A 20628-nucleotide genomic window follows, 5' to 3' on the forward strand; every position below is an offset into this window, starting at 1 on the left:
TTCCCTTCCATCATTAAATTCCACTTTTTTACACTCTACAGATTCCTAAGCACGCACCACTCTTTTCTGCTCTGCATTTCCCCTGCAATCACGAAATTCTAAATTTTTTTTCTCCATTCTTCATTTTCATCTTTTTCAACCACTGTTTCGAGTTGGGACTGTTTATTTTCCTGTTACTGGCTTTATTTTCTATTTCAAAGCATTCCTACTGTATTTTGGACTAGACAGAGAAACCTAAAAAGTATTGATAAAATAAAAATAATTTTACAATGTTTACTTCTCTTTATAAGGTACCCAACACCTGCTCAAGATGGTGAGTACTGAGCTCTGAGGATCCTTCTAGCCAGGAAATTGTTACAGAGCTTGATTTAAAAAAAACAAAACAAAACAAAACAAAACAAAAAACTTAGGAGACAATGTTCTGAGTACTTGCCACTTTCCCCAACGTGTCATTTCTTAAATATTTAACTTGGGAGATGGTAAAATAAGGTATTGTGATGTTGTTTCTAAATGTAAAAGGCAAAACCAGAAACTGTATATACTTACTCCTTTGTATATCTTTCTCATTAATACAAAAATACAAAGACTGCAAATTGATTTTAACAGTTGTATGATTGTTTCCATTTTGTTTCTTTCAATTCCTCTCTATGGGGAAAAGCTGTAAATTTTCCAGTAATTTCCCCACTGGAAAAGTCTAGGACTTTGCGTGGGAGACCCTTAAGCTGAGCTACCACTAGAGAAAGTCTGGGTCCTTCTGGCTGATGTGGTCATGCAGGAGATTGGCCTTTGATTTGCCAACAGCGAGGCAGACAGTATAACGTTTTCCTCCTGCCCACAGCAAGTGGGTCTCTCCGGGAAAGGGAGATCTTCCTGGTTACTTTGTATTTTTGTTTTGTTTTGTTTGTTTTTGAGTCAAGTTCCTGGGTTTCGTTAAGATCAACAGGCTGACATAGCAAGGCACCACCTTCTGCTGGAAATCCACTGCTGGCTTCTTTCGGGAAGAGAGGGTCATCAACGGTGGCGCTAAGATTTTTAGAATGTGCCCAATACTCCAGGTTCTCTAATTGGGAATTTTCATTTGTTAAAGGCTTGACTGGAGGTTCGGGAGATGCTGGTGGAGGGGTGTCTTTAGAGGCAGAAAGGACCGAACTACGGAATAAGCGAGGGTGATGCTCAAGTGCCGGGGGAACCAAGGTGGAAGGGCAAGTATGAGATTTTTAAAAGGCTGAAAGGTGAGTGTGCCTGCCGAGAACAAAACTGAAGCCTGTCAGAAGTGGGATTCGAACCCACGCCCCCATGCGGGGACCAGAAGCCCCAAGAGAGGGAAGACACAAGCTTGAGTCTGGCGCCTTAGACCACTCGGCCATCCTGACACGACGACAACAGCCCCTCAGTGGTAACAATTCTGTCCATGACTGAAGACTGTTCCATCCAGGAAGGAGAGGAACCAGTCAGTTTTAGAAATTACAGGAGCAAACCAAGCACTATTACAAAACCGAAAGACGGGAAAGGAGGAGTTTTACGGTGAAGACGTGCGCTGGGCGACAGAACTGATGCTGCTCTGAAAACCGGGAGCCCACATCACCTACTTTGAGACTCTCTCACTCCACCCCTGCTGACCACGGTTACGAGACCGACCTTAAGGAGAAGGAGACTTGGGATATAGATTTTTTCGGCCCATGTTGCAACTACCGGTTTCAGGAGCTTTCCCCGCTGCTCACAGTATTTCATCTTAAGTTTTTATTAGTGGAGACTGGGCCTGTGAGTGGGACTTAAAGATTCCCTGTACAGTAGTATCTCCAGCATCTTAACAGTTCCTGCAAGGGTCCAATCCCTTCTCCTCTCTGCTCTTCTCTCCTCCCTTTCCTTCCGTTGCCATTTTTCTCTCCCTCTAATTTATCTTCCCTCTTCCGTTCTTTCCACCTGCGTGAAAGAAGGGATGTGAAGTGAAGAGGCAGGACGTGGTTTATTATAGGACACATAATAAGAGAAATATAGAGCATGGAGGACTCAAATTAGGTCTTGGTCTTGGTTTAAAACCTCTACTGAGTTTTAAAACATGTTTTTGTTGTTGTTAAAATCCCTCCTGCTTTGGTTAAAGAGAGAGGTTCATCCAATGTTTTCTTTCCATTCTGTCCCATAGTAGTCTTTAGTTAGTCTCCCAAATTAATAGCCTTCAGAAACTTTTCATTTCCTACAGAAAAACAACCCAAACACATATGTATGAACTGGCAAAACAGCTATTGAAAGATCCAATTTTGTGTGCACAATGATCAGGGGTGAGTTGTTTTCTTTTGCTTCATTTTTGGTCTTCATGCAGAGAACCTAAAATACAGTTTTAAAGGCAATGCAGGAAGAGTAGAAAACATGAGGATCTTGAATCAGATGTGTATGTTTGAATTCAAGCTTCATCACTTACAAAACTGTGATGTGTGATATTTTATATTATTGAGACCATGAACACTTCCTTCATCTGTAAATTTAGAGGGAAATCCCTACCTCAAGATTCTTCAGGGATTAAAAAGAATTTATGTAGGTACTTTCCCCAGCAAGCCATGTGACAAGGAGCAGTCATTGAAGAGACCATTCACCCTCGAGGTTCTATTTACAACCTCTGGCATTTATACAGTTTTGCGACAACCCAAATTCCCTGCTCCATTGCCTTTTCTGAACTATGGTGTCCTACCTTCCAAACACTTAGAAAATGTGCTCTGGGTTCTCCTTTTCTGCCAATTAATAATCTTTCAAACATAACAGCTTCCCCTTCCCCTTGGTCATGTGCTCTGTCATTCAGCCCTTGACATCCCAGTCAGGAGTTCTCTCTCCCTCTTTTGAACCCCCCAAACATATTGGTGTTATCATTCAATGAAAAGCTGAAAACTTGACTTTCAAACCAATATAATATGAACACAGTGTCAAAGATTTCATATATCTCACTAATCAATGAGTTAAAGCTGCTTCAAAGGAGAATATGAAGAACAGACAACGCACAATCTGAAAGGCTGAAATAAATGTGCTAACAGATGCAAAACTGGTTAATATTCTGTAAGGCAATAAAACTTAAGATTGGACTTATTTCTTCTATTGGGTAAAATTGTATCTCAACTGAGCAAAATCCTTTGCACTGATGTAAACAAGAACCAGTTGCATTATTATCAATTTTCTGTGAGTTAACTTCTCCCACCATAGAGTTCCAGAATAACCTAGTAAATAGAAAGTCAGTCAGAGATGCGCACCCCTATAAAATCAGGTAATTCCTACGTGGTCTACTAGACTAATGCCCAGTATTTCACTAATGCAAGGACCCAGTAAATTCTGTTGCTCATTTTAAAATCTCGGACACATTTTCCTGACACATATGACAATTTACGTAAGTCGTCTAACAGTAAGCTAATTAGGAGAGTGTTAGTGGAAATGGAGACATGTTTGATCAGGTCCCTGAGTTCTGACTCTTGTCTTAGTTTACCTATTTGTAAAACTGAGGGGGTATATATTTAATTACAGTGCTGTAGTCAGGTGGAACATTTTAAAATCTTTTATACTTTCCTTAGTTTACATGCTTTCTAATGGACTCTTGTGTTTCCAAGATGAATAAAAACAAATGTATTATCCTGCTTTTGTTTCCAGTCTTTCTTCTATCCCTCCCCACTTGATTATTTAAAATATCAGGTGTATGTAGCGTGAAGGGAATTCCAAATCAGCAGGGTCTCCAAAGGCAAGTGAGTTTTGTTTCCCAAGCCCAATACAATGTGCAGCTCAATCGAAATGGTCAAAATCTGGCAAACCAGAGAAATAAAGACTCCACATTAGAGATTCCACAGTTTGATTAACTCTATATTAATCCCTTCTGGGAACTTTTTGAAGCTTTCACTTGTAAGGATGTCTTTTAGGGGAAAGAGCAATAAAAATACATTTTCCACAAACTGTATGTGTGAACTTGAAAGAGGTTGTTTTAAGAGCTCCTGAGCAGAGACTGGGCCAGCTTAGGCCATAAAGGAGATAGTCTGTGATGGCAGTTATTTGCACAAAGTCATGGAATTTTCTCATAAGCTAGAAATCAATGGAATAAAGACTTCTGCAACTGAGTTCCACTTACTCAAAATAAGTTAGAAATTGGCTTGAAAAGAGAACAGTTTCTGAAATAAACATAAATGTGGAATTAGTATCTGCAAGTCTAAGTTATATTACTTGAAGCATCTTGGAACAGTAGTCTTTTGTTTTTTTTTTTTAAGTTTTGTAGGTCAGTGTTTCTCTCATTTTAATGAGCTTTCAAATCACCTTGGGATCTGGTTAAATGCAGATTCTTATCAGTACATTTAACATATGAAAGAATCACCTGGAGCAATTGTTAAAGCGCAGATGCCTGGGCTCCACCCCCAGAGATACAGGCAACCCTCCCGTATCCCTAGGTTCTGAAATCCTTGAATTCAAACAATGGTGGTTCAAAAATATTAGGAAAAAATTTCCAGAAAGTTCCAGAAAGCAAATTTTGAATTTGCCATGCATCAGCAGCTATTTACATAGCATTTAAATTGCATTAGGTATTATAAGTAATCGAGAGATGATTTAAAGTGTATGGGAGGATGAGTGTAGGTTATATGCAAATAAAGTCATCCCTCAGTATCCTTGGGGGATTGGTTCCAGGACCCCTAAGGATACCAAAATCCGAGAATGCTTACATTCCTTATATAAAATGGCACGGTATTTGCATATACACACCCTTCCATATATTAATACTTCAAATCATCTCTAGATTGCTCATAACACCTAATACAATGTAAATGTGTGTAAATAGTTGTAAATACAATGTAAATGCTATGTAAATAGTTACCAGCACTTGGCAAATTTCAATTTTGCTTTTTGGAACTTGCTGAAATTTTTTTTCAAATATTTTCGATCAGAATTTGGTGGAATTTGCAAATGTGAATGCAGGGATATGGAGAGCTGACTGTACTATGCAGAAACAATTTCCCTTCTCTTCTAGTTTTTTTTGCCTGGTCTAGTAACTAAAGTGACATAGGAAAGGTTAGCAGGAGAAAAGCTGATTTAATTTCATACATACAGGAGCCCCAAAGATATGAGGCTCAGGGGCAAATTGGCGAATTGAGGCTTATGCCACCCTGAGCTCAGGCATGGGATAGGGGCCTGAGGCTTCAAAGGGGAGGTGTGTAGTTCACAGGAGGATAAGAAGAGGAGGAATTTGGTAATTAGAAATTTGCCCTGCCATGCAGCTAGGTCTTTCAGATAGAAAAGTTACATCTGGTAATAGTTTTTTGTTGTTTTTGTTGTTTTGTTTGTTTGTTTGTTTTTTCTGGTACAGGCCCCCTATCAAAACTCTTTTGGGTAGTTATGGGAGAGGTAAAAAAATTTTTTCCTGAGTCACCTGGGTCTTGATTGACTTCAGCTCAAAATAATTCACATGCCAAAGAGGCATATTTTGGGGTGGCATATTCTGCTTCCCTTCAACATCTAACTTTAGAGAGATTACATTTTTTCTCTTTTAATAGACATGGTGCTCTCTTTTCATGCTAACAGGAAGACTACCCATCATGTGATATCTTAACTCCAGAATCTACAGACTAAATATAAACAATCACTGGCTGATTCTCCAGTCAAGGAGCAACTTCTAATCCTGTTTTCTCTATTTCTTGTTTGGAACTTTAAATCTCCTTTTTCATGCTTATTTACTAGTCTTTCATATTTTTCTTCTATTAATCTGTGTTTTATTGACTCAGGAATATTCACTTATATTTTTTCTACTTTTACTTTCTTCATTTGTATCTAATTTTTTACTTATCCCCATCCCTTGAGTGTTGAATGATGTGCGATTTTTGTTATTAGTTATCTATTTTATACATATTAGTGTATATATGTCAATCCCAATCTCCCAGTTTATCCCACCACCACCCCTCCCACGAAGTACAATATTTTTAATGAAAAGTTCTTGATTTTAATATAGTCACAGTTGTCATCTTTGTCTTTATAGTTGGATTTTCCCCTTTTAATTAAAAGTTCTTTTCTACCTTTAGTTCCTAAAGATATTCTTCACTGGTATCCTTTAAATGTTTTTACTTTGATCCTCCCTGGTTGTACTTCAAGGTCAATTCAGTACAATTCAATCCAGATGACCACATTAAAAAAAATCTGCTGAGGGAGTACTACAGGGGAGTGGTTAAGCAGCATTAAGCAGTGGGATTTCAAAATGAAGGTTTGAAACTATATACAAGCCCCTGTGCTCTTGTCCTTTGAGGTTAAAGGCTTTTTGCTTTAGCATCCCAGGCCTCCTCTGAGTCTCAAAATGTTGACTCAAGAGTTAATGATTAGGAATTGTGAAGACATAGACCCAAAGAATAGCTGTTGGTCCAGGAAACTAGTAACAATTTAGACTATAAACCAGCCATATAGCAGAGTCACTGAACTCCCAGCTCCCTGAAAGATAGACGTAAAGGTCTACTAACTTTCTACAGGAAGCAGACATCCACCAGGTGAAAACTGCTGACCACAAGCATGGAGACCCCAGACTGACTGAAACCAGAAGACGTGTGGTGCTCAACATTTCACCTTGATGCCAACCAGTCTGAGAATTGTGCTCAAGCTCATCACACACCCTGGAGCCCCTCCCTCACACTGCCTTTAAAAGCCTGGGCCTTTAAAAACTATATTAAGATGTTTTTTTAAGGGCACTAGTCCACCGTCTTCTCGGTTAGCTGGATTTCTCTTTTTTCTTCTTTGCTGTTGTTTAGCTTTCTCAAATAAAGTCACTCCCCTTGCCTCAACACCTGGTCACTCAATTTATTGGCCTGTCCTGTGGGGAGTAGCTGATCCTGCATTCTTCCCTTGAAGACATCAGACTCCCTCTTTGAGAATTCAGGCCTGACTTTTCAAAGGTGATAGAAAGATAATAAAGAAGCTGGGGGGGAGGGGGGAGGTTTGCAGGAAAGAGAACCAGACTCTATGGAAATTTGGGGAGCAGGACCAGATACGTAACTTACAGGACCCAGTGAAAAATGAAAATGAGGGCCCTTTGTTCAAAAAGCAGGAAGAAAGTGCTGTTAAAATTATGAAAATATACCCATATGAGTCTGGGTTAAGGGCTCACGCCCACCAAGACTCCCACTCAACTTAGCCTGGCACTGTCAGGCTGCCAGCCTGGGGCAGGGACAACAGGCACTGTGCCACACCAGAGAGGCACCAGGGTTATGCTGCTTAACTACCTCTTCCCTAGACCTCCCAGGGGGCTTACTGCTGAGGCAGGTGTGAGAGGGTGTTGGGGAAGGATAGTAGGGCAGGTTGCCAGCTGAAGGGTACATTGGCCTCTGAAAACTCATCTCTGGGTGGCGGGACCTGTGAGAGCCAAGGCTTCAACGAAAGCCCCACAACTGCACAAGTTCCATGTCCTATTGGACCTCACAAAAAGTGTGTAAAGGTAAAACTATTAAGAATTTCAAGAGAGCAATTGCAGAGCATTAAAGCCCAAGAGCAGGACCCTTCTGAGGGTGGGTTTGGGGGCAGTGAGCTGCGTGACTGCATAGGTCTCAGGCCCATGAACCTGGCCCATTTAGGGAGCACAAATCATATTCAGAATCTTGTGGGAGAGATTCTGGCTTGGTCCCTCTGGTGATGAAATATCATCTGCAGCTCCTCTAGCCGCTCCAACCTGTAGCTGAACTGTGACTGCAATATAGGCCTTTCAAATAAGAACTTTAAGCAGATGAATAGAAATTGAAAGATAAATTTGAAGCTAAAGATGAGGCAATAAGGAATGAACAATAGAATTGAAATATGTGTGGTATATGCCCTAGAATCCAAAGCTACATAAATGCCCACAAAAACGGTGTGACCCTCAAGGATTCAGGTTACTTTGCTGGAATAAGAACATTTGCATTGAGCTTTTGAAGAGATTTACAGAAGGCCACTAATAATGCCAAGGCCTGGACCCCAACCATACCTCATCGAATTTCCAAACCTTCCTTCCAAGGTTTTCCTGGGAGAGCACTCAGGACTAAAAGTTACTGGCTTACAAGACCATGGGCCAATGATTCTCTTTTTGAAGGGTGGTAGTTTTATTCTGTTAATGTAGCTGGGGAGGTTACTGGGGATGAAAATATCTGAGGAAGTGATGATCCCATGGCTTTGGTCTTAGGAGGTTAAGACAAAGTCTGTGGCTTCTGTAGCAGAGAAAATGAAAAAAAGTAGAATCGGAGCCCTGCAGAATTCAGAGGGGAATTGAGAAGGAAAGAACAGCTCAGAAAAGGAATCAATCAATCATCTCCTGAGGTAGACATATGCAGCAAAAATCACCCTTCTGGATTTTGAATATTGGTGGCTAGGTTCATCAAGAAACTCGAGTTCTCTCTGCCCTTGGAAAATGATCATTTCTGGCTCCTAAGGAGATTGGAGTATTGATAACCTGGCTTTGTAAAAATCCACTTAAAAGTTTCACCTCCTCAGTAGCACCTTCGATGTCCAACACTAATTTTAAAAATATATTAGAGCAATCCAAATCATACAAAAGAATGTGGCATATAACGATGAAAATAAAAAGGGAGAAGTCTGGTTTTGAATAAGCAGGCAGCAGGTGGCCGTGGACTGAGGTGTGAACAAAGAATCCAGCTAGGGTAGATCACCTTGGGCTTCACATCTCCCTCAGCTCTGCGAGTGACAATTCTCGGAAGTATTTGCTTTTTCTTCTCTTCCGCCACGTCTTCAGTTTCTCCAGGGGCGCGATTGTACAGTGTCCCTGCCCTGTCCTCGGCCTTGCCATTGAGGGGGAAGAGCCAAGGCGTCGCAACTTCAGAGTCCGGGAGTGAGCTGTGGGAGGCGCGGGGGAAAAAAGTCTGAGTTCTAAATTCATCCCTAGAAATCGGTGTAGGAGACCCTAACGTGTTGAATACCAAGTTCCTGAGAAAGGGTTTCAGAGCTTCGGTTTTTGAGTAAATTGCAAAAGTGCAGAAGCCTTAGAGATTTGCTCGTAGGCAGCAATCTTGAGAAGGAAATGTGGGGCCAACTCAGAATGAAAGAAGGAAGTTAGTGGGAAAGAGGAAGAGGAAAGAATCGACAGGCTTGAGCATCTATCAGTCTGTACACAAATTGATAAGACACAAGAAAGGAGCAAAGACTAGAGAGCAGAGTGGCGCAGCGGAAGCGTGCTGGGCCCATAACCCAGAGGTCGATGGATCGAAACCATCCTCTGCTATGGCTTTTCTTTTTCCAATATTGGACCAACACACGTTATTCTCTTCCTCAAACTCCAAGATTCCCATAAGAACGCCAGGCAGAGGCAGCTAAATTCAAGCACTCATGAGAGTGACACTACTGATTTACATTTCTTGTTTTCTTTTGGATCTTAATGAAAATTAACCTCTATCAAAAATGTGTCTTTATCAATGTTTAGAAAGCTCAACATATTGGGAAACAATGCAACGTCGTAATTATCGTCTGTGTGCAGTGACTCTGTCACTGCATTTTTGCCTATGCGTGTTAACAAGACTTGACGTGTTAACAAGACTTGAAACGGAGCAGGACCCTTCGGTCTTCCCCGCCCCTCCCCATGCCCCCCCCGCCTGCCTTTTATCTGTAGAAAAACTAGCCAAAGAATAAGTATAATCAGAGAAGTGAGAAAATGCAGAAGCAAAGGAAAGCAGTCAAAGAGGACAAAATAATAATAGTTTAGTCACTGAGCAAAGTCAGTGCTCTTTAGTTCGTCCTCAAGGGCTATAATATTCTGAGCCACATCGTGTGAGCTGTCTTGTAGATACTGAAATCCCCACCAGGTGAAAGAAGTTAACTACCTGATGACCAGACTGTAGCCACGACCTAAGTTGCCACAATTCTGAGAACTGACCTAAAAGAAATGGGAAAAAATCGGCCTTGGAACTAAAGATTGGCTGTACTCAAAACAATCAAGATGACACTGATCAGACCAACCACGACCAATTTCAAGATGACTGTCAGAGCTAACAATGCTATTTCTGCATGTAGCGCCCTCCCTCCGCCTATCTACCCCTGAAACCCGCCTTTAAAAGCTCTTGGCCACTGATTGTCAGTGGGGGGAGTCGGCCTTTGGACAGAAGTCCGCCCTCTCCCATGGTTGCTGGCCTCCGAAATAAAGCAAACTTTCTTTTTCACCAACCTTGCCTCTCAAGTATTAGAGCAGCGGGCAGCCGGACCCCACTTTTGGTAACAGTCTCATGAACAAATGAAGACCTGTCGTGACAGAGGCAGCGAATGCAGTTCCACCTGCCTGGTCCTTCCTGTCTTTAAAAGAGAGTGGAGCTCAAGATAAAATGTGGAGTTGAAAAGTAAAGAAATAGGACAGGGACAAATGTGGACTCCCCACACTGGCAAGAGGGAGGTTGGAGAGACGAAGGGAAGTGTAGAGGGGAAAGGAGACTGGGGAGAGGGTGAAGAAAAGGCGTGTGAAGGAAAGGTGCGGAAAGGTGGGCGTGCTGAAAAAGTGAGATGTAAGACAAGAAGTGGGTTTTCAGGGAGCTCTTTTCCTGGACGGAAGCACCACTTTGAAGTGGGTGTTAGGTTGTTTCTTGCTCTGGCGTTAAAATTCCAGGAGACCCCAACTCTGAAAGAAAACACTGGAGGAAACAAAGGGAAATAAACCTCCTCCTTGTGACATAACCTTCATTCTTTACCCAATTTTTGATTTTCCTGAAGTTCTTCCCACCTACTGAAGTCATTGCTGGTGAAGGAGCCTGCGCGCCCGCTCTAAAGCCGCCTCTGATGAGTGGGTGCGGCCTCAAAGGGCTCTGTCTGCAATCATTAACTGCAGGAATATTCCCTCCCCAACGGATCCCACCCTACTCTCAGCACGACTTTCCCCCTGCAATAAGTGCTACACAATAATTGTCTGTGCAACGAAGAAATAGTTTGGGGGTTAAATGGAATCTTCAATACAATCAAGCCAGTTGCAGCGCTGGGTCGGGGGTACGCGATCAACGCCCCTGGCAGACCCAAGTTATTTCCGAAATCATGAACATCAGTAGCACAGCTCGGTGTTCTTAGGCATTCTGTATAAAGAGTTAAAAAACAGGCAACAAATCCTGAATAGCTCAGCCGGTAGAGTATTAGACTTTTAATCTGAGGGTCCAGGGTTCAAGTCCCTGTTCAGGCGGCATCAACTACTTTTCCGTTTCAGGTAACAGAGCCCATTTAGAAATGCCTCTGAAAGTGGGGAAACCTTAACAGCCAAATCAGGCAAAAAGCACCGACCTGAAATAGTTTACCTTTTAGTTTTTCATTAATTTTCCTTTCCCAAATATTCACAGAAACACTTCCCCAAGTTTCTAACAGGAATCGAAAAAGGGCATCATGTAAAAATAATAAACCAGTAATAGATTTATTGAGAAGTAAGCCATTTAAAGTTCCCTTAAAATGATTCATTAATCTGGGAGTGGAGGGGAGCAATTTGGATGGACCCGACTAGATGTGATGGTATTAGGAGGTGGGATCTTTGACAGGTGATTAGATCATGAGTTAATCCCTCCTAAATAGAAATAGTGCCCTCTCAAAGGAGACCTCAGAGAGCTCTCTCTCCCTTCTGCCACGTGAGGCAACAGTGAGAAGACAGCAGTCCATGAACCAGGAAGCTCTCACCAGACAATCAAAAAACATGAACCATGAAGATTTGCCTTTTAGGCATTTGGTGCCTGTCTTTCTTTAGAGAATCTCTTTTATTTCTTTAGTCTGAACAATAATAACATAAGATTGTATACTCTTCCTCTCCACCTCCCTTCCCTCTCATCACAACCAGTTTTAATCAGTACCTTTACAGCTATTAATGCATACTTTGGTGCAGTTAACTTTGTTTATGCATATAACACTTCATCCTTCATACTTAATTTTAGTGGGTTAAATAGTGTCAGCTGGAATTTGTGTCTTTCTAGAACCTCTGAATGTGACCTTACTTGGAAATAAGTTTTTGCAGGAGTAATTAGTTAAATTAAGATGAGGTCATACTGGGTTAGGGTGGGACCTAAATTCAATGACTGGTATCCTTATAAGAAAGGTCACAGACGCAGAGAGAAAGAAGAAAGTCATAAGAGGACGGAGGCAAAGATTGGAATGATACAGCTACAGCCAAAAAAAAAATCAAGGGTTTCTGGAATCCACCAGAAGCTAGGAAGAGGCAAGGAAAGAGTTCTTCAGAGAACCTTCAGAAAGAGCATGGCCCTGCCAACATCTTAATTTTGGACTCCTAGTATTCAGAACTGAGAGAGAATAAATTTCGGTTGTTTTTAAGCCAACCAGTTTGTGGTAATTTGTTCTGGCAGCCCTAGAAAACTTATTGTTTTTCTCTCTGTGTAGCACATTCATTTTAGATATCCAAGTTGTCTCCAATTCTCTGCTGCCTGGAATTGCTACAATGACTGTCCTCTGCAAAGCCACCTATGGAACTGAGCTGGAATTTTACTGAGGACTATTCCTAACAGTGGAATTTCTACTACCAAGAGGCTACACAAAAATAAACACGCATTTAATGCCCACCCTGAAAAATCTAAGACCTAGATTTTAAGACTAAGCCCTTACCTTTATTCCACGTAGAAATTCACACATCTATATATGATCTTATCATGACAAAGTGAAACCGGAAATACATCTAAATCACACTGGTGTGAAAAAAAGTCCCAGGGGAAGGTGACCCTTGAGGTAAATATAAAATAAGGAAAAAGCTTGAGGTGAAGAAGAAAGGAAGTTCTTTGGAGCAGAGGAAGATTTTTGTTTGTTTACTTTAAAGTTTAATGCCTATTAACGAACATTTCTTTGCTATTAGTGATTAAACTATAGCAATGTTGCAATCCTTTCCGGGGCCGTTTTCAGATTTAGATAAGTGGGGAATTCCTTTTTATAGATTCTTATAACAGATTCTTATTGTAAAGATTGGTGAAACTCCCAGGAATTCACTGCCCAGAAAGAGTTCAGGACACAAAGCGTAAATGTCTCTTCAGTTGAGACTCTTGAATCAACAGTTACGTCTTCCTCGTCAGCTCAGGGGTGAGTATCCCTTCTTGTCACACAGAGGGCCGGGGTTCGATTACCCCGCGGAGGGGCGATGTTACCAGTCTTTAACTGCACAGAAAGGGAATCTTGCTGCTTTGTTTCTCTCTTTTTGTTGTTTTGTTTTATGTCGAATTCCTGCGTGTTGGTTTATCAATCAATGCGTCCACCAAGCAAGCAAAAGCCTACAGATGGGAATCCACGGCCGCCTTCTCTCCGGAAGAAGTTACCCTCAGTGCGGCGGTTCAAATTGTGCCCATTTGGCTCTGGAAATATTCCAGGATCTTGCAGTGGGAATTTTCATTTGTTGACTGAGGTGATGGGGATGTTGCTTGTGCAGGAACCGCCCTTGGAAAGCTCTCAATGGTCCCCGAATTTTGATGCACATTAGATTAACCTGGGTGCTTTTTAAATGTCTGGGGGTGGGAGCCAGGCTTCAGTAGGTTTTTAAAATCCTCACCCAGGTGATTTCAATATGCCTCAAAGTTTGGGAGCCGCTGGCCATTTCTCTGTCATTAGTTACTCTGACAATGTTACTAACATATTCAATTTTTTATTGTATTTAATATAAAATTTAAACTATTTGTAAAGCATTATAAAAAAATAAACCCTCTAGTGATCTAACATAGATGATATTGTTATATTGTTGTTGCCCATTATGTAGCAACAACAGAAATAACTTTGTGTTTCTCCTCCAAATCATGGAGTCACCACAGAGTGTCAAAGTGTGCAGCGGGGATAGTATGTTTCAATTCATGTAAAAATATGGACATTTGAGCTGACACCTTCCATAGCTCTAATCTGCTAAAGTAGTTAAATTTTTATATGTAAAAATGAAAACCTATTGTGTTGGTTAAAAAAAAAAAAAGCCTGGTAATATTGTTGTTATTAGGTGCTAGCTAACATAAGTTATACAATACACCTAAACATATACAGTGTGCTGGTTTCTTTTATACTTGGATGTTTTGAAATTTGGACATATCCAACCTGTAAAAATTGCTGAACTTGTAGTTTAAAATTTCAAAGTCTGGTGATTCTTGATGTTTATACAATTACATTTACTAATATACTTAACTGTAAAATTCTTATTTGGAAATAATTTCAAACTTACAAGAGGTTGCAAAAATAAAAATACTAGAGGGAACACCCTTTACCGAGATTCACCTTTTCTTAACATTTTACTCCATTTGTTTTTATTATTTCCTCTATGTATATCATATTTTTCTGAGTCATTTAAAGTACATTACATAAACCTTCCCCCTTTTCTCCAAAATACGTCAATGTGCTTTGCCTAAAAAAGAAAAAACAAGACACACAGGAACCAGCACCTGAACAGAGACTTGAACCCTAGGCCCTCAAGGTTAAAATGCTGATGCTCTGCCAACTGAGCTACGAAGGCCCTCACTGTGGAATTTAATTCATGCTATAAGTAACCAAATTCCATTAGCAATTTCAATGCCCAGGGAGAGCTGGGGTAATCCATGGCTTCAGAAAAACTAGGGTCTTCCAAAAGTGTGGCTCGACCACTTGAGTCATTTACTCACCAAACAGACCATTTAACCTCTGCACTGTACGTTCAAGCACACTTTTTAATTGCTGGGAGAATGAAGATTATTCCTAGAGTCAATTATTGCCGAAGGGGATTCACAGATCTGGGCAGAAGGACCCTCGGAGACCGTATTTACTTCTCAGATATGTTTGAAGAGGAGATGCATAGGCTCCCTCACCAACCTGTGGGGGAACCCGGAGGAGATGACCATTTTTAGGAACAACTGGAGTAACTGAGGAGAATCTTCCAAAGAATGAAAAGATGGGGAGAAATGAGGTTCATAACATGGACCTAATGCAGGAGAATCAAATCTGGTTGTACCCTTTGGTATTTTCCCCTCAGTTTCAGATATGAGATGTCTGGGTTCTTCAGGGCTAGGGGGAAAAAATCCAAGATGTCCTCTAATTTTCTCCTCCACATTTTTTCTAAAGGCCCACTCCTCCAAAGACAGGAATGACTTGGCAGTTAAGGAAATAGTGCTCTTGTTTCATTCAGTGTTTATTTGTTCATGAGACAGTTTTTGAGTACCCGTAGAGAGATCATGGGGACAAACATCCCAAAGCATAGGTGGCAGAAGAGGAAGATAGGAAGTGCTTAGTTTCATGAGGACTGCCTAACCCAGGACTGCTTATTTTTGAATCAGTAACCCTTCTATTATTTAAGGCATTATTTATTGTGGTTTCTATACATGAAGCCAAATGCAATCCTGACCAAATATGAAGAAAATAATGCATAAAACACATATTACCTATAATACTAACCATTATGAAATAATGTATGTGCAAATGTCATTTTATTATATAAGTTACACACAGAATTTCAGAAATTAAATATAATGTGACAATTATATACCTGGGGAATAACATTTAGATATTACTAAATGTGATCAGAGGTCATTTTGACTTGGCCAAAAAAATACAAACCATCACACCTGCAGAATATTTCCCCCCCAATGTCCAAGTAATGTATAAAATAAACATCCTCTCTATATATCTGAGCTTCATGCAATTTTAGGTTCTTTTTCTGACTCTCAAGGTCATTGATAAGATAAAAATCAGATGTGGAAGAAAGGATAGGATGAGAGCTCCGTTGAGGCCTAGGGATGGAGGAGTGGGTAGGAAGGGATGGTAATCTTAATTTGGGAAAGGATAGAGACAGGTTAAGCAATGAGATTATATGTTGCACAAGTTATCTGCCAGATAGATAGGTATCTTTGCCTTTCCTCAAAATCATCAGGCCTCATCCCATTTTATCAACTTTGCCCTTGCTATTCCCTCTACCTGGAAATATCTACCCCAGATATTCACATGAGTCAATCCTTTTATTCATTCAGGTCTTTGTGCAAGTGCCACCTTCTCAATGAGACCGTCAATAATAACACTATTCAACAATGTAAAAAATCTCCCTCACATCTCGTATCTCTTCCTTGCTTAATGTTTCTTTATGGCTTTTACCACCATCTAGCTGTCTGTATATATTAATTATGAGACAGAGAAAAGCAGTCCTGGACATCCAGGAGCTGACCTGGCATGTACAGCTATGTCTTGATGTTTTCTTGTTGAATATAAACAATTTCCCAGAACATCAATATCAGACAAGACCTCTCTAGTAAATTAAGACAGAAACAAGACAACTCCATAATAGTGCCTGCACACAAATGAAAACATGAACATTGTCCAAGCCAGAGAATACCAAACATTTCCCTCTCCCACTTCATATAAACAACTGCTGCTTCTTTACTAATTCCAGCTCTATTTTTACTCTAGTCTGCCCTCCCTTTAGATAAGATTTAAGATATCCAACCATAGAATTACCCCCACCTCCCTACAGTATACAAACCACTGCAAAGCCATACTTCCTTAAACCCTCCTCCAAATCACCTAACCAAAGCCCAAATCCTATAATCAGTTCTTTCTAACACTCTTTGACTGAGACACTCCACTGTTACCCTGGTGTGCATTCTCTCTTGCTGCAATAGTTAGTAAAACCAACTTTTTCAGTTGCAGGTGTGTCACTGGCAGACTTTGGCAGGAGTGTGTTTTGGCACTCATTGGCTTGGGGTACTGTCTGCCCCCAGCCCCCAACTGCTCCATTTCTGTATCCTCGGGCCCCAACTACAGAATCTGAGTATACAATAAATATTGTTAAATAAATAAATAAATAAGTGAATAAAAAAATAAATCGAGTCAGCTTTATCCATAGGAAAGCAAAAAGTCACATTCTTGGGAAGGGAAGGTCAGGAAAGCAGCAAATAATATCTTAGGTGCTCAGTCAGACAAAAAATTACAGACAGGTAAACAACAAAAGTAAAATCAACTCCCCTTTGGCCATTGTCCATATACAAAGTAGACTGCAATAATTGATTTACACTTGGTGTCTACAACGCTGGGAGCCCTAACCATAGGAAATGGAAGCAAGGACAGTAGGAACTAGCTTGACACAAAATGAAGAATAAACAACAGAGTAAAAACCTCTCACCTTTACCACTGGGGGCTGGGGGGCTGGGGTGGAGAGAGAGAGAGAAACTATTTGTTACTCCGTAACAGCTATCAACCCTTTTAACTCGTGTATCTATTATCCTGTATCACATAATACATCGCATTCCCTTTCCCTAGGCCGTTGGGAGGAAATTAATGGGAGAAAAGAAATGAGGGAGATAAAAGCCAGTGAAGAGAAGATATGGAAGGAGAAGTGAAGATTATGGGGAGAAACACCGGAAGAGTGTGCAATATGCCCGCCTCGTACTCTTAGACGGACAGTTCTAATGTTTAAATAGGTTTATTATTTTTTAAAAATAGGTTTATTAAAGGAGGGTTTTAGCCCTTCTCACGGGCTCTCTCCTTGCCTATGTTACTTTTTATTTTATTGTGGGAATGCGAGAGCATGAACACTGCGGGAAGCAGGCTTAAGCGGTCTTCGAAACCAGCGCTAACTCTGTCTGTGGGCTTTTCTATGATTTGTGAAATTCCCACACCATGGGGACCGTCGTGGGCCGTGGCCTGGCGGGCCTTTGGGAGGCAGGCAACGCGGTGCGGGAGGGGTAAGGGGACGTGTGGTGGGAGCGGCTTATCAATACCCCTGGCTCCCAGGCTCTGGAGCTGACTTAACTTTGTGCCATAGCAACAGCCTTCAGTTTCTATCAAAATTTGTCTTTTTGCCTCTTCCGTTTTGCGATCAGTTCAGAGCTTTGTGTTTCACCCCACGTATTCTGGATGTTATACGAATTTCATTGGTTGTTAATCACAGCAGCAGATTATACCACACTTAAAAGCGAATATGTCAGGATGGCCGAGTGGTCCAAGTCGCCAGACTCAAGTTTCTACTTCCCGAGCTCGGGGTTTCTGGTCTCTGGTTGGAGGCGTGGTTTCGAATTCCACTTCTGAGATGGGGTTGTTCTGTTCTTATCACGCCCAAATTCTGCACTTTCTGTGAGTGAATCACAGCTACCTTTGTAGGAGGCGTTGCCAAATCTTACCCAATACCATCGATATTTCACACTTCTTAGACCAGTGCGATTTAGATGTCTGTTCCCTCATCACGCCAGCCTTCCTGCCCTCCTTTCCTTTTCTTTCTTTCAATAAAAATTGCATGTTTATGAATATCTATGGAATAATACTAATATATCAGTATTAAAATGCAGGTCTTAAAATATATTTGAGGTGATGGTTATAAGTTCCTATATTCAGTATTTTAACTGTTCTGTAAGGATAACTTTTGAATATTCTTCCACAGCTCTCCTGCGTGTCCCTCCCTCTCCACTGTCCTCAACTGACTCTCTTTTTTTCTTTTCCTTCCTCTTTCCTTTCTTGCATACCTTCTCCCATCACGTCTCTTTGCTAGTCTAAGGGCATGGGCTGCGAAATGAAGAGGTTGATATATTCTGTGGCATAAGGTAAGAGAGGTGTGAGAGGCAGAAGGAGTAGAACAGTGATTCTCAACCAGGAGTAATTTTTAAATCAAGTTGTTTTTATAGACAGAAGGAAAGAAAGAGAAAGAAGAAAGAAAGAAAGAAAGAAAGAAAGAAAGAAAGAAAGAAAGAAAGAAAGAAAGAAAGAAAGAATGAAAGAAAGAAAACCTTGCCCAGGTCCCATTGCCCCTAAGGGTGGCTCTACCTAACAGAACCTAAATTATTTGTTAAATATATGTTTTATTACTTTGATTTTTCTTTTGGTAAATCCAGCAATTCATATGTTGAATCTTCTTTGCTTTTCTTTTACATATCATTTTCTACCTAATCCTTTTTGAAATTTTAGTTCTGTTTTTGTTGTTCTCTTCTGATATCCTCTATATCGTTTGCTGTTTTTCTCATTGTCAATTCTCTTTTGTTTGTGCCATATATACATATACATATATATATATTTATATTTATAGTGTGTGTGTGTGTGTGTGTGTGTGTGTGTGTGTGTGTGTCTTCACCCTACTGCATGCTGATATAGCCCTTGGACCTGGCCTGTATGTGTCTTCGAGCTCTTTGGTTTCCAGCTGGGTTAGGTCAGTGGGAGTCCCAGGAGGAGAGATGAGTGGCAGGTATTTACTTCCTGTCTCTCTCCCTGCAGGTCACCAGATGAGCTGCATTCCTTGACTGGAGGCCACACCTCAAGGTAGCCCTCTCTACAAGGCTCTCTTCTTCTGAGTTCAGGTAATTACACTCTCTCCATGCCTCCTCAGGTATAGGAGTAATAATACTCCTACGATTACTTGTGCTGGAGAACTACACTCTCCCTGGTGGTTTTTCTCTAATTGTATACATCTTTATAAATAGTCCTTATATTAAAAATAAAAATGAGTGCTTTCTGAATGTCTCAGTATAAATTCCTCTAGCATGCATATACTTTAAAAGGTTCAATATTACTAGAAGTCTTATTGTGAAATACATAAGTCTTCTATCCCCTAATTCCTCAAATTATCTTGTCTAGATGCCACCAAAATTAACATTTTAACTGTTTCCTTCTTGGATTTACAGATCTCTATTTTCCTAAATAATATGTATAACTGCTATTATTGATTAATCAATTAAGATATTATCCACTTACTTTCCATCATGTTAATTAGTTAACTGTTTTACACCACCATCACCCAGTACTCCTTATCCTTCCAAAATAATTATGTTCCAGCTTTTGTTTAAATCAACATTTATTGTTTATGTCATTTTCCTATGAAAGTATTATACACAGCATTGTTGTGAGCTATGATTCTATTTCCATTCTTTACTGGTTGCTAATAATTGCCTAAAAAGGCAAACTTTAAAAAGAAAAACTTTAATGTGCCTAAGTTCCTTCGCATCCATTGGTAATTGCTAATTATTCCTTAACTGCCAAATAGCTTTCAGTAGAGCTTTCCACACGATCAATCAAATCAGGTAATATATCAGTTCAAATATTTTTCTTGAAGCTATTTTTCCAGTTGACCTCTACTTGCTTGCAGTCTGAACTGGTTGCTCTGTGGACCTGCTGCACAGCTGTCATCTGAATCTTCTCTTTGCTTACCTGTTTATAATCTATTTTTTGTTCGTTTAATTGCTCCACTGTTTTAGTGGAGAGTGTTCTCAAGGGTTTTTTGTTTTTATTTTTTTAGGTTATAAAATTAACTCAAAGTCTGAGGTAATGGTGAAGAGAGCCTTCAGTATGCTTATCTGTTATGTTAGACTTTCCCAACTTACATCGGTTGCCCCATACATAATTCTTAGTATTTTTACCTCTCATTTTTGAAAGTCTGTTTTTTTCAGTCCTGCCAGCAGGGTAAAGCCCTAACTGGCAGAGATCTGAGAGTAAGGTGAAGAAAAAGAGCTAGGCATTTCGGCCTTCAGCGTTCCTATACACCAAAATGCTTAACCTCTCCCATTCTCACTATGGTACTCAGATCCTCATCTGTAACAATCTAACCCCATTCTTTATTTTCTTTGAAGAATAAATCTCCAGATTTCTTCCTGGGCAGTGGAAGGCCAAACAGTCAGTATATATAAGTGCCAAGCAGTCAGTATATATAAGTGCAGAGAATTTAGGAATCTAAATTTTAGACAATCTGCTTTAAGTTTCCCTTTAGCCTCCAGTACATAGCGCTCTCAGTTCCAG

At 40.4% G+C, this 20628-nt stretch overlaps 3 non-coding genes across 3 annotated transcripts; 2 read left to right on the forward strand and 1 right to left on the reverse strand.

The window, feature by feature from the left end:
- Nucleotides 1–1265: 1265 nt before the first annotated feature.
- TRNAL-CAA (transfer RNA leucine (anticodon CAA)) lies at nt 1266–1373 on the reverse strand. Its single transcript has 2 exons — nt 1336–1373; nt 1266–1311 (listed from the first exon to the last, which is right to left on the reverse strand). It is a non-coding gene; the product is annotated as a tRNA-Leu (tRNA).
- A 7751-nt stretch (nt 1374–9124) lies between these two features.
- Nucleotides 9125–9196, forward strand: TRNAM-CAU (transfer RNA methionine (anticodon CAU)). The gene has a single exon. It is a non-coding gene; the product is annotated as a tRNA-Met (tRNA).
- A 1856-nt stretch (nt 9197–11052) lies between these two features.
- On the forward strand, nt 11053–11125 carry TRNAK-UUU (transfer RNA lysine (anticodon UUU)). Its single transcript has one exon. It is a non-coding gene; the product is annotated as a tRNA-Lys (tRNA).
- Nucleotides 11126–20628: the final 9503 nt, after the last annotated feature.

The sequence above is a fragment of the Lipotes vexillifer genome, unplaced genomic scaffold, assembly GCF_000442215.2.
Source record: "Lipotes vexillifer unplaced genomic scaffold, Lipotes_vexillifer_v1.1 scaffold657, whole genome shotgun sequence".
Lineage (NCBI taxonomy): Eukaryota > Metazoa > Chordata > Mammalia > Artiodactyla > Lipotidae > Lipotes > Lipotes vexillifer.